The sequence below is a fragment of the Phycodurus eques genome, chromosome 14, assembly GCF_024500275.1.
Source record: "Phycodurus eques isolate BA_2022a chromosome 14, UOR_Pequ_1.1, whole genome shotgun sequence".
NCBI lineage: Eukaryota > Metazoa > Chordata > Actinopteri > Syngnathiformes > Syngnathidae > Phycodurus > Phycodurus eques.
In genome coordinates, this window is record NC_084538.1 from 9,084,595 (window position 1) to 9,096,682 (window position 12,088).

At 38.9% G+C, this 12,088-nt stretch overlaps 1 protein-coding gene across 1 annotated transcript in view; it reads right to left on the bottom strand.

The window, feature by feature from the left end:
- zgc:194887 (uncharacterized protein LOC571819 homolog) overlaps positions 1 to 9,393 on the bottom strand; it is a 33,825-nt gene extending 24,432 nt beyond the window's left edge. Inside the window, exon 1 of the mRNA XM_061696434.1 lies at positions 9,236 to 9,393. The gene's annotated coding sequence lies outside the window, so the exon portion shown is untranslated. The remainder of the gene's footprint in view (positions 1 to 9,235) is intronic.
- Between the last annotated feature and the right edge of the window lie 2,695 nt (positions 9,394 to 12,088).

Sequence of the window (12,088 nt, forward strand, 5' to 3'; positions counted from 1 at the left end):
AAATAAAGAGACTCCTTCTAATGGCAACAACAAAAATCGATAAGAAGCCATATTGATTGGAAGCATCACACAAGGAACACTGCTGGGTGCTAAGGAGGACCAGATGATGGGCCGAAAGAGCTTTGATGATGGCAACACCAGAGCAAAGCAGCAGATGCTGAAACTTGTCCCGCTGCATTGAACCGTTTTGTAACGTTTGTCCCAAATTAGATCAACCACTAATTAACAGTGACCTTACTGACTCGTCGGTTTGGATTGGCCACTGCAGAATTTTGTCATGAAGTGTGTGATAATCCCCTGAACGGGAAAGACCTCGAGTGAGACCGGGCTTGAACAAAATGACCTCAGTGCCAGAAAAGCTTTTCCTGTTACGATCCTGGTGGACTTGGAGCTACTTCCTTCACTTTCTCTTGGGTTCTGGATATAACAGCAGGTGAAACTACTATAAAGAGTCACACTAAGGTGAGAATAAAAGTTAGCCTGTTCTACAGAAATTTGCAGTGACCCTGTATTGGAAAATAGTGGTTTATTGTTGACGATGTTGGTGATTGGTTGTTGTGTATGTTACATAAAAAATGTTTGGGATAGTCGGCTTTTGGGTGAAATTTCAGCATGAAACTAATTTGGAACATAAGCTTTACAGGTGAACTTAATTCACCTTCTCTAAACCTTTAAATGCACATGTCCAAATTGTTCAATGTTTCAGTATTTTTTGCACAACTTGCACCAAAATTCATTTCGAAGGCTATCCACTTGTATGCCTTTCTGTTACTCTTCTAGTCTCTCTGTTGCAACTTGCTGATGACACTGTGACACTTAAAGCTCATTAGCCACTTCCCTCTCAGAACATCCCATTTAAAGCCACGCAGTAAACTAAACTAACTCCAGTTTGTTATAAAACTTCACCAAAGAACTAAAATTTTAGGGAGTGAGTACAAACAACAACAGAAACGTTCAAATTTTGTTCTTGTATTTTTCCCCAAATTCTTCTACCTGGTCATGTCCACCCACTTAAGAGTATTGCTTATCAGAATTCATGTGAGACTATCATTTGTGCTGCCAAGACAAGATAAAAAAAGACATTTTCCAGCAAAGTTTTTCAAATCTCCTGACACCAATTTAATATCTACCTAAAATTTAACCTTGACCTCAGTAAAGTATATCATAAATTTGCCACCAACACAGCTTCTCGGAAGTTTGCGTCATAGCAAGCCTAAACCAAGAAAGTGTTTACACCAATTAAATTGTTTCTGGCAAAGATATGAAACAATCTTTTGAAATTAATCAGCACAAAGCTGGAGGAGTCTCAAAGGAGAAAAGTTGGCGAAAATCAGTTAGCTTTCAATGCTGCTCACAAGAGTGCGTCATTAAGACACTGCAAGTACAAGTTGTAGTTCAATAGAAGCTCGGTCAAGTGTTTCCAAAATACGCCATACTATCCACTGAAAATATTAACTTGAAGCAGTCGCAGAGGGAAATGCTCAGCTGGTATTAGCACTTCACAACTCAACACAAGTCTAATACATTGGTGTTGATGTCATACAATCACAAATACTGATGCCAGACATGTGGACCGGACTTCAAACTGCAGAAATTACTACATACAAAGGAAGAGAGAATGTTTCTGTAAGTTCCTGAACAGGAAGACCGATCAAAATTGGATTTGATTGATTTTTGTTGCGATTTTAATGACAACTTTGGAAGAGCCTCAATGAAGCAGTGAAAATGTTAACTTGGGTTGCACAGTAATTGACATGGCAGTCTCTGATTTGCAGTACTTTTCATTTACACAACTTTATTGGTGGTGATTTGAAGCAACCCATACAACAAGAAAAGCACAGATATACAGTAAAATATCTATGATAATATTACCGTATTTCAATATATCTTTTGTTTTCATGTTTTGGGACAGGAACATTTTTGTCTGAACGTTCTGAACTCCTGTTTCAAGTATGTATGTATGTATGTATGTACAACCCCAATTCCAATGAAGTTGGGACGTGGTGTTAAACATAAATAAAAACAGAATACAATGATTTGCAAAGCATATTCAACCTATATTTATTTGAATACACTAAAAAGACAAGATATTTAATATTCAAAGTGATAAAATGTATTGTTTTTAGAAAATAATGATTAACTTTGAATTTTATGGCTGCAACACGTTCCAAAAAAGCTGGTACAGGTGTCAAAAAAGACTGAGAAATTTGAGGAATGCTCATCAAACACCTGTTTGGAACATCCCACAGGTGAACAGACTAATTGGGAACAGGTGGGTGCCATGATTGGGTATAAAAGGAGCTTCCCTGAATTACACATTGTCATTCACAAGCAAAGATGGGGCGAGGTTCACCTCTTTGTGAACAAGTGCGTGAGAAAATAGTCGAACAGCACAATTTAGGGATTTCATCATCTACGGTCCATAATATCATCAAAAGGTTAAGAGAATCTGGAGAAATCACTGCATGTAAGCGGCAAGGCCGAAAACCAACATTGAATGCCTGTGATCTTCGATCCCTCAGGCGGCACTGCATCAATAATCGACATCAATGTGTAAAGGATTTAACCACATGGGCTCAGGAACACTTCAGAAAACCAATGTCAGTAAATACAGTTCGGTGCTACTTCTGTAAATGCAACTTGAAACTCTACTATGCAAAGAAAAAGCCATTTATGAACAACACCCAGAAATGACGCCGGCTTCTCTGGCCCTGAGCTCATCTAAGATGGACTGATGCAAAGTGGAAAAGTGTTTCGTGGTCCGACGAGTCCACATTTCAAATTGTTTTTGGAAATTGTGGACGTCGTGTCCTCTGGGCCAAAGAGGAAAAGAATCGTCGGGACTGTTATGGACGCAAAGTTCAAAAGCCAGCATCTGTGATGGTATGGGGCTGTGTTAGTGCCAATGGCATTTGTGACTTACACATCTGTGAAAGCACCATTAATGCTGAAAGGTATATACTGGTTTTGTAGAAACGTATGCTGCCATCCAAGCAACATATTTTTCATGGATGCCCCTGCTTATTTCAGCAAGACAATGCCAAACCACATTCTGCACGTGTTACAGCAGCGTGGCTTCGTAGTAAAAGAGAGCGGGTACTAGACTGGTCTGCCGCAGTCCAGACCTGTCCCCCATTGAAAATGTGTGGCGCATTATGAAGCGTAAAATTCGACAACGGAGACCCCAGACTGTTGAACAGCTGAAGCTGTACATCAAGCAAGAATGGGAAAGAATTCCACCTGCAAAGCTTCAACAATTAGTGTCACGTTGGTAAACATGACACTGTCCCAGCTTTTTTGGAATGTGCTGCAGCCATAAAATTCTAAATTAATGATTATTTGCTAAAAACAATAAAGTTTATCAGTTTGAACATTAAATATCTTGTCTTTGTAGTGTATGCAATTAAATATAGGTTGAAAATGATTTGCAAATCATTGTATTCTGTTTTTATTTATGTTTAACACAACGTCCCAAATTCATTGGAATTGGGGTTGTATGTACTGTATGTACTGTATGTGGATGGTGTATGTAGAAAAATGCTGCCAGGAAGACTGCAGAGAAGGTCTGCATGGATGTTGCTGAACTTCCTGCAATTGACGTCATGTAATTCTTCGTTAGCCTGCAAACTACTTGACTCAAAAGCTCCTCTGCTGGTTGAAGATTAAGTATTGCACTCCATTTTGTCTCAATTATTGAATTTACCTACAGGGATTATAATTAGAATGAAAATGAAAATCAAATAAGTTAACGTGCATTGACCAATTTGACAGAATCAACAGAATCCTTAATAGTTTTCAAATTAATTGATTATCATGCCCAATTATGCCCTGCTCATGGCTGGTGGACTCCAGGGTATACCCTGCCTCATGCCCACAGTCAGCTGGGATAGACTCCAGCTCACTTGCGACCCTAATGAGGAAAAACAGCATAGAAAATGGATGGATATTAAAATGACTGAATAATAGTGCATAAAAAGGGTAAGTGTGCACAGTCTTAATTTAAGTTAATGTATTGGATCAATGAGTGCCTGATTACATTCTGTGACTTGATGCAAATTTTGCCACTGAATCCCATTAGACGTCTTATTAAACGACTAAAAGCAACAATTTATGGAGCTCAGCGATATAATTACATTCTCCAGAAGTCATAATACCACTGCCTTTTTCCACTTGATTTGTTTTGTTTTGAAAAATGAGGCCAGATGAAGCAAAGAAAAACTTTGGGCCGGCCTACTAACACTGCTTGAAAGCATAAAAGAGGATGGATAGAGATCTGCCTGTCTCCAGGAATTTTCCACTGAGACATGTGGATAAACATCAAGTGGAATGGGTTTTCTTCGAGTAAAGTGACAGTGGGCAGTGACAGCTCCAGCTCACGTCTGCACCACCACTGCCTGCACGGACCGAACAGAAGGGACAGGAGATTCCAATGGAACCCCACTAATAGGCTGCACGAGGCAAAAGGAGCTTCTTTAGAAGGAAACGTGGAAGGAAGGCGAGATGGACCAAGACAGAGAGCTGCCTGTCTTTGGGGCGAGTGGAATGGGAAAAATAAACACAGCGGTTTTTAACATTCAATAATGGAATCTACTCGTGTGTGATTCACAGCCTTGACAAAAACTGCGACTCCCTTTTGTTTTCATTAAACATTTTTCAACTATTCAATAAAATAAAAATATAACAAGCATTCGCTCCGAGTTGCTACAAGGAGGGCAAAACAAAGTCGACCACATGACAAAGTGCAGCTGGCTTGAGTTGACAGTTCAACTTTTTTGAGTTTCTTGAGTTTATTTAGGAGTCAACTATTGTGACCGTCAAAACTAATGAGCTCATCCTCAAATAATCCTGTATAAAAGTTTTGTTCGAAAAATTTACAACTAGCTTCTAATGTCCATCCATCCATTTTCTGAGCCTGCTTCTCCTCAAAAGGGTCGCGGGCGTGCTGGAGCCTATCCCAGCTATCATCGGGCAGGAGGCGGGGTACACCCAGAACTGGTTGCCAGCCAATCGCAGGGCACATACAAACAAACAACCATTCGCACTCACATTCACACCTTAAATTTATCTTCAATCAAGTCAATAAGAATTCAAAAGAAATTATATTATAGGGTAAATATAAATACTGTATACCGTTAATTGTGACACATCAAAACGCTAATGAAGCGGTGGGCAATCCTTAGTGCTCAAGGGCCACATTTGACTGTTTAAAACAGGCATAAAGTCCAGGTCATTTGTAGTTGGGGGGGGGGAAAGGTTAAATTTTTTACAAAAAGGTTTTTTTTACAATAAATCAGGTAACCAAGATGAATGAATACAAAACTAATAAAAAAGGGAAATATATTTAAATTAAACAATTTTAGGGGGGAAATGCCTAAATGAATGCAGCAAATATTACAGGTCTCTTGATAATGTAAATGCTCAATGGACCTTTAAAAAGAACAAAGCGGGCAGTACATGGCCCGCGAGCCATACTTTGCCCACCATGCTTTAATGCCAGCTGATACCAGATATTTAATGAGTTTATCTCGTCTGTGGTGGCTAAAAAAAAAAACCGCCAAGATTAATGAATGGGAGTTTTTTATGTTTCAGAATCTTAACTATACTGACCATGATGAAAATTTACGACAAAAGTGTTAGGATGTTGTCATTTTGGGTTGCTCATTTCCACCATAAAGTTGAACTTAATACATCATTATTGCAGGGATCTTTACAGAAAGCATCCATAAAAGGGCAAAGGGGAAGTGATGTCGTCACTTTGTAATGACCGGGCAGCTGGTCTTGTGTGGAGTGTGTCCTGGGTGATATTGCATGATGGAGACCAGCTGCTAACTCAGTGACTCATTTATACCTCAGCGGGGAGAAGCAGAGCAAGTGAGGGAGAGAAATCAGCTCTCACCTTGCAGAGGAAGAGCAGACACTGCCAACTCCATAGCCAGCTTCACACTTATGAAACAAATTGAATTCAATTTGTACCTTTCTTTTTGCTTTAACGGAGGGCTTGACCAGAATTCCTCTTGGTTTCCTCGGCTTTCAATTTAATTGAAGAAATAATTGAAATATAAATTTTTGAAATCATAATTTGTTCTATGACTGAGCTCATAACTACATTTATTCGTATCGCAAATTGGGTTGCCGAACAGATCTACATCTGAAGCTCGCTTGAAATGGTAAAATAAATAAATAAAAATAAAAAAAGATCAAACGATGGCTGTAGAGGTGCAACAATTAATCGATTAATCGACAACTAATTGATTAACAAATTAATCAACAACTATGTTGATCATAGATTATCGTTTAGCGACATTGTTTAACTTAAAATGATCCAAATCCTCTGATTTTAGCCTCTCAACAGTAAATATTTTGAGATTTCTGTAGTCTTCCATGAAAGCAGACTGATTATTTTTGTTTGTTTGTATTTGTTTGTTTGTTTGTATTTTTAGTATTTTTTTCAGCCATCTACTATTGGATTCTACATACCACTGTGAAAAGGTTACACACACACACACACACACACACACACAAAACAAAGAAAACCCCATAAACATACTGGACACAGTGGAAATCAGGACAATAATTTGTTTGGAATTCTAGATTAAGTGTAGTTATTAGTTGTTCAACCGCCAAATTGTTCAAGTTCCAGTGGTTTAAAGTAATCAAAAATATGTATTTTTTAAATGATTATTGATTGATTTATTATTGATATGAATATTATTAGACTGACTATGACTACCTCATAATAATTGCAGGGTGTCAAGACGCACTGTTCATTCTGCTATGGAGTCGAGGAGTTTCATGATCTAATAAGATAACTGCTGACACTTTAAGAGAAATTGTCACTGGTGGGCATCACAACACACTTTAACCACCATTTAACTTGCCCAGCTTTGCGATGATCATTTCAAAAATAGTTGCAGTCAGATGTATGGTGTCTAGTGCTGACCTCCAAACATTTTCTAAAAGCTAGATGGCTGGAACTCCCTCCATATGTGCCTCAGCAAGTCTGCTCTGAATCATTTAGTTAGTCCAAAATGCTATTGTTATTCTAACCAGAAACATCCGTAGGTCAAACATTACTCTCGCTTCCCTCAACAGGCCATTCAGAGTCAATTACAAGATCCCGCAGATGACCTTTAACACCCTGCCTGACCTCAACCAAATCGCTACTTGGGATGAGCATTTCACAAGCATTTCCATGGAAGATTACCAATCATCCATCCATTTACTCATCTGAAATATATATACACCATAGGTAGCGGATGTACATAAACATGGGGGTTTGGTGTCATGCTCAAGAGCACATGGGCAGAGTTCAGCGGGTAAACTGGCATTGGCCCAAAACCAAAACGAATCCAAATGTCCATACTTTCTACTCCAGAGCCGAGTCCATTGCATCAGACAGGATGTTAGTACGTTGCCTTGATTTGATGTGAATGGATCAACTGACTGGAATGCAGGCATCATTGTTATCTGTGCTTTCCCTGCTCCCATGGCTGAAATGTTCCAAAATAATAACCAAAGTTAATCACATGCTCTTGAAAGTTCTAAACACAATTCATCACAGCAGTGAACACGGTGAACACCACTGTCGTTGTCCCTATGCTCGGTGGGAGTCAGACCTTAGGACGAGGTCACAGGTTGAATTCTTAGCCATTCATGGCTAGCATGACAAAAGTTGAACATTTAATTTATTTAAATCAGTAAAAAAGCATTTACACATTCACAGGTAGTGCTCATATACTAAAGTGAAATCTCATTCCGCAGCTATGCCGTTTGTCACAGATGTTAGTTTTACTGCTTTGAGGTGATAAGTCACAGCCGAGAGTCTGGGAAGTGACTACATGTGAGTCAGCATGGACGTTTGTGAACATGATTACAAATGATAACAGTTCGGACTCTGTTCAACATAAATGCAGTCCATCTGATGTAATTTACCGCTTCCCGCTTCTGTAGAAGGCCACTCGTACTGTATCGTCATCATCATCCCAAGTAAAATACCAAAGCAACAGTTGTAACGATCACCCAAACCGGATGTCTTCTTGATCCAAATAGAAGCATGAAGAAAATAACTCGCGGAAAAGTTACAATGAAACCCATTCACCAAGTAGATATTGACTTTAACTAAAAATTTGGCCAGTGTATGAATATATTTTGGCATAACCATGCTAGGCATGGGCCGGTATCAGATTATGATGGCGTGAAAACCGCGAGCAAAAATATTGCAGTTTCATGTTATCACGGTAGGGTAAACACAGCTCTAAAATGTATTCTTTTGAAATGTTTGGGTAAATAACAAGATTTTCTTCCATTAAACATGCTCCATAGGTACATTTGTATACGTGAAAAGAAAATGAACAATTGAATTTTTAAAAACAAAATCAAAATGTAGTACAACTGTACAAGTACTTACTTCTCCGAAAATGAGTAGTTACTTTTCTGCTCTTCTCTGCTTTGTGAAGTAACATCAAATTGGGAACAAACTGATGTTATGAGAGTTATCTGGCTCGGTAGCGAGTCTATGGTATTTATTGCAGCAATCGTAGACAGACTAACTCTTGTAGCCGATTGAAAACGTTCAATTCAAGACTGTTACAGTATAGTAATATATTAACGTTTTCTTGAACTTGTCGAAGGGGTTGTGTACCTTTGCTTGCACTGATGACTCAAAAAACAGCTTATATGGCTGATGGAAGGTTTTAGTGGTTTTGACTTTTTTTAAACCGCAGTATAGTTCCTTGAAACCGGTAACTGTCCCATGCCTGAACTGAACATACTTAATTGGCTTACGAGAGGAGATAACAGCTAAGACTTTAATATAATCCAAAAACACAAACTCCCCAAAATTGAAAACTTCCTGTTCAAACGCATCATAATAAATGATGGGGGAAAATGGAATGGCAAATATATATACATATATATATATATATATATATATATTTTTTTTTAAACATACGTGTTTGTGCTCATCTTAAACAGATTTAAATTCAGTATTTTTACGTGTGCACAAATCCTCATCAGTGATGTAGACTGCCTTGAAAAGAACCTTAGAGGTGAACAAAGTGCAGACTTGCAGCTCACTGATAAAAGGGCACATGCACTGACGTAAGCACTCCTGCTGACAACTCCTTTAAACTCATGCGAGAACACAGCTGCAGAAGGGACAAACAGCAGAGACACACACATGCCAGCTTTGATAAAAGAAAGCTGAGCAACGGAGTCATTTTTTCCATGTACATACCACCCGTCCGGGGGAGGGTGTCTTCAGACGATTATGGGAAGTTCTGCGAAGAAACTGGAGCTTTGCCCTTGTATGGCAGCGGTGGTCCTCATATTTTTGTTCTGCTGACGGGGATAGCCGCTGTGGAAGTGCAAAAAAGAGCATGCTTTCAATTCCGTAACACATTTGGCAGTGACGTTGTATGTATGCTAAAAGCTTAAACAGTGAGCCTCGCAGGATTTGTCAATGGAGGTGGCTGGAATGTCTGGTATGGCTGGCGGTACCACGAGAACACAGACCAGAACAATCTGTTGTTTGTTAATCCAGCAGAGAACAAACAAACCCTTTATTGTTAAGCAAAAAGAATCATAAAAGTTTTGCAGCCAAATTATACAAGGACATATGAATGAATCAACAAATTGGCTAAAAAATAAAGGAAAACCATAGTCAGCCAACATTATGTGATAAAAATCATCGCCACTAAGTAAAACTCTACTAACGCCTTGCTCTTGTCGTCAGGGGGAAAGTATGGCGTCCTTGATGTGCAAATCAAAATCGGAAAAACTGTTGCAGATGACAGAGTGTAATCGTTATGAAGGCAATTATTGAGCAGCAAGGTGGAAAAAGTAAAAAATGATACCCCATAGAGCGCTAAAACTATTACTATGACACTTGATCAAAATAATCTGAAGCCCCTTTGGAAAGATATCTTTTGAAATCGATGTGGATATTATCCCTGAAATCACACATGCAAACGACTGCATTGATTTAATAATTGACCTTAGCCACTTATGTCATGTTGTGTAACATATCATTGAAAATGAAAAGGGCTCTTAAACTAACAAAGATAGTTCAAGTGATGAAAAACTGTGATCAGTAGATCACTAATGCAGCGGCTTTGTGTGGACTCCAGTAATAGGAGAACTCATTCTGAGTTCATTATCTATATTTCCATCTGTTGTTCGGTTTATGGTGATTTTTCGGGATGTGCATTTGGCATAATCTCTTCGTCATCTCTGGGCGGATTTTTTAAAAACATTTTGAAAGGATGGGAGAATCACTCGTTGAATGTTCTGAATTGAGCATAATAATGTCGAAGTGGAGGTTTTTGTGAACGTCGCCCAACTGCTGACATCTTGTTGTAGGTTGTGGATAGCAAACTATAGTTAAGACTGAATCAACAGTGCTTCTGCTGGCCAGTAGTGCCAAAATTGCATAGCTGAATAAATGATTTGTCCCAATCTTTTTTTTTTTTTTCTTTTCTTTTTGGGAACTGTATGCCTGCTTTCATGTGTTTTGCTAATGGTTTCCAACGACTGATCACTTTCTTACTAATCTAAACATTCAATGACTCTTTGTGCCCGACGGGTTCATTGTCATCATGCTTCTCTGCCTATTTCTTTCCCTTATTTGTCACCTGTGTGTAAATATACAAAAAGGCCCTGAGTAGACCATGTACAATTGATACCAGAAATCATTCCATAAAGAATGAAGAGTCAACAATCAGCAGACTAGCCTTTAGAATGATTCAAAATCAGGGTTTTCCACCCTGCCAGTAAGGCCCCGGAGACTCTTTAAATCTTGATTATCTCATGAAGCTTCAACTGTAATAGACATGACTCAGAGCTTCTCAATAAAATGGCTGTTTTTCATTATACAACCCTCATCAGGCACCTCACTGCTAAAGACCCCTTGGGACAACCATGTCTTGACCAAATCTTTTACTTGACAGTTTTATTCCATGGTACCAGTAAGAAAACTGCAATTAAATTTCCGCCTCAATGTCATGCCATTTCTTATCACACATCTATCACATATTAGCCATGTACTGTGCACATGAAGGACATCATTTCCTTGCAGCATGCACAAATGCATTTCCTTCCTACATAGATGCTGAAGTTCAGAATAACAAGCATTGAAAAGTTGAGTCATTTTATTGGCTAGCTAACTCTCTGGGAATTTGCCCAGGGAAGTGCAAATGTTTCGCAAAGTGTTTATCGTTTGTTTCACTTTCTAAGCACTTAAAACTCAGCGTGTTATCCTTTAGAAGTAGTGACAGAATTGACATTGTTACATGGTTACGCATTAGAGGAGGGAAAAACAGTGCTGTGATCTTCATATATATTTGGAGCAATAAATGAACAAAAATAAGCCTGATTATACGAACAAACTGTCAACCATTTTCTGTAATCACCATGTTCTGACTTAAAATTTGTCCTGAATATCCTCTAAGATGTACCATAGCTTTCTTTGGGGAGAATATTAAACTTGCATCATTTATGAAGGACAAATACATATCAATTAGCATAACCATGGACTCTTTGACAGCACATTTTTTCAGGCATATATGCAATCATTAAAACAAATGTATGAGGTTTGTCAGAAATGTTCCAGGTATGGTGTCACAGAAGATGTATTTGAAACCCAAACTACGAGTTTTGGCCTTCAATGTGGGCCAGACGATGAACCAGCACGTCTACAAAGAGATCATGCGGCATTTGCTTCATTCAGTGCACGAGAAGAGGTGAGAGTTGTGGCAAGAAAACCCGTATCTGCTTCATCATGACAACGTGCTGGCTCACAATAAATCCGCGAGTTACTGGCCGGTAAAAAAAAAAAAAAATGGACGTGTTGGAGCAGACTCCCAAATCACCCGACCTGGCTCCATGGGATTTTTTTTTTCCTCTTTCCCAAGCTCAAGTGGTTCTTTAAGGGGACCCGTTTTGAAGACGTGGACAACATCGAGATGGCCATCACAGTGGAGCTAAGGAAGGTCTCAGAATAATCCTTCCAGGAGTGTATGAAGGCGTGGTAGAAATGACTGGGAAAGTGTGTTAGATTTAGGAAATTGAGGCAGTTTATATTGGGTCGTTG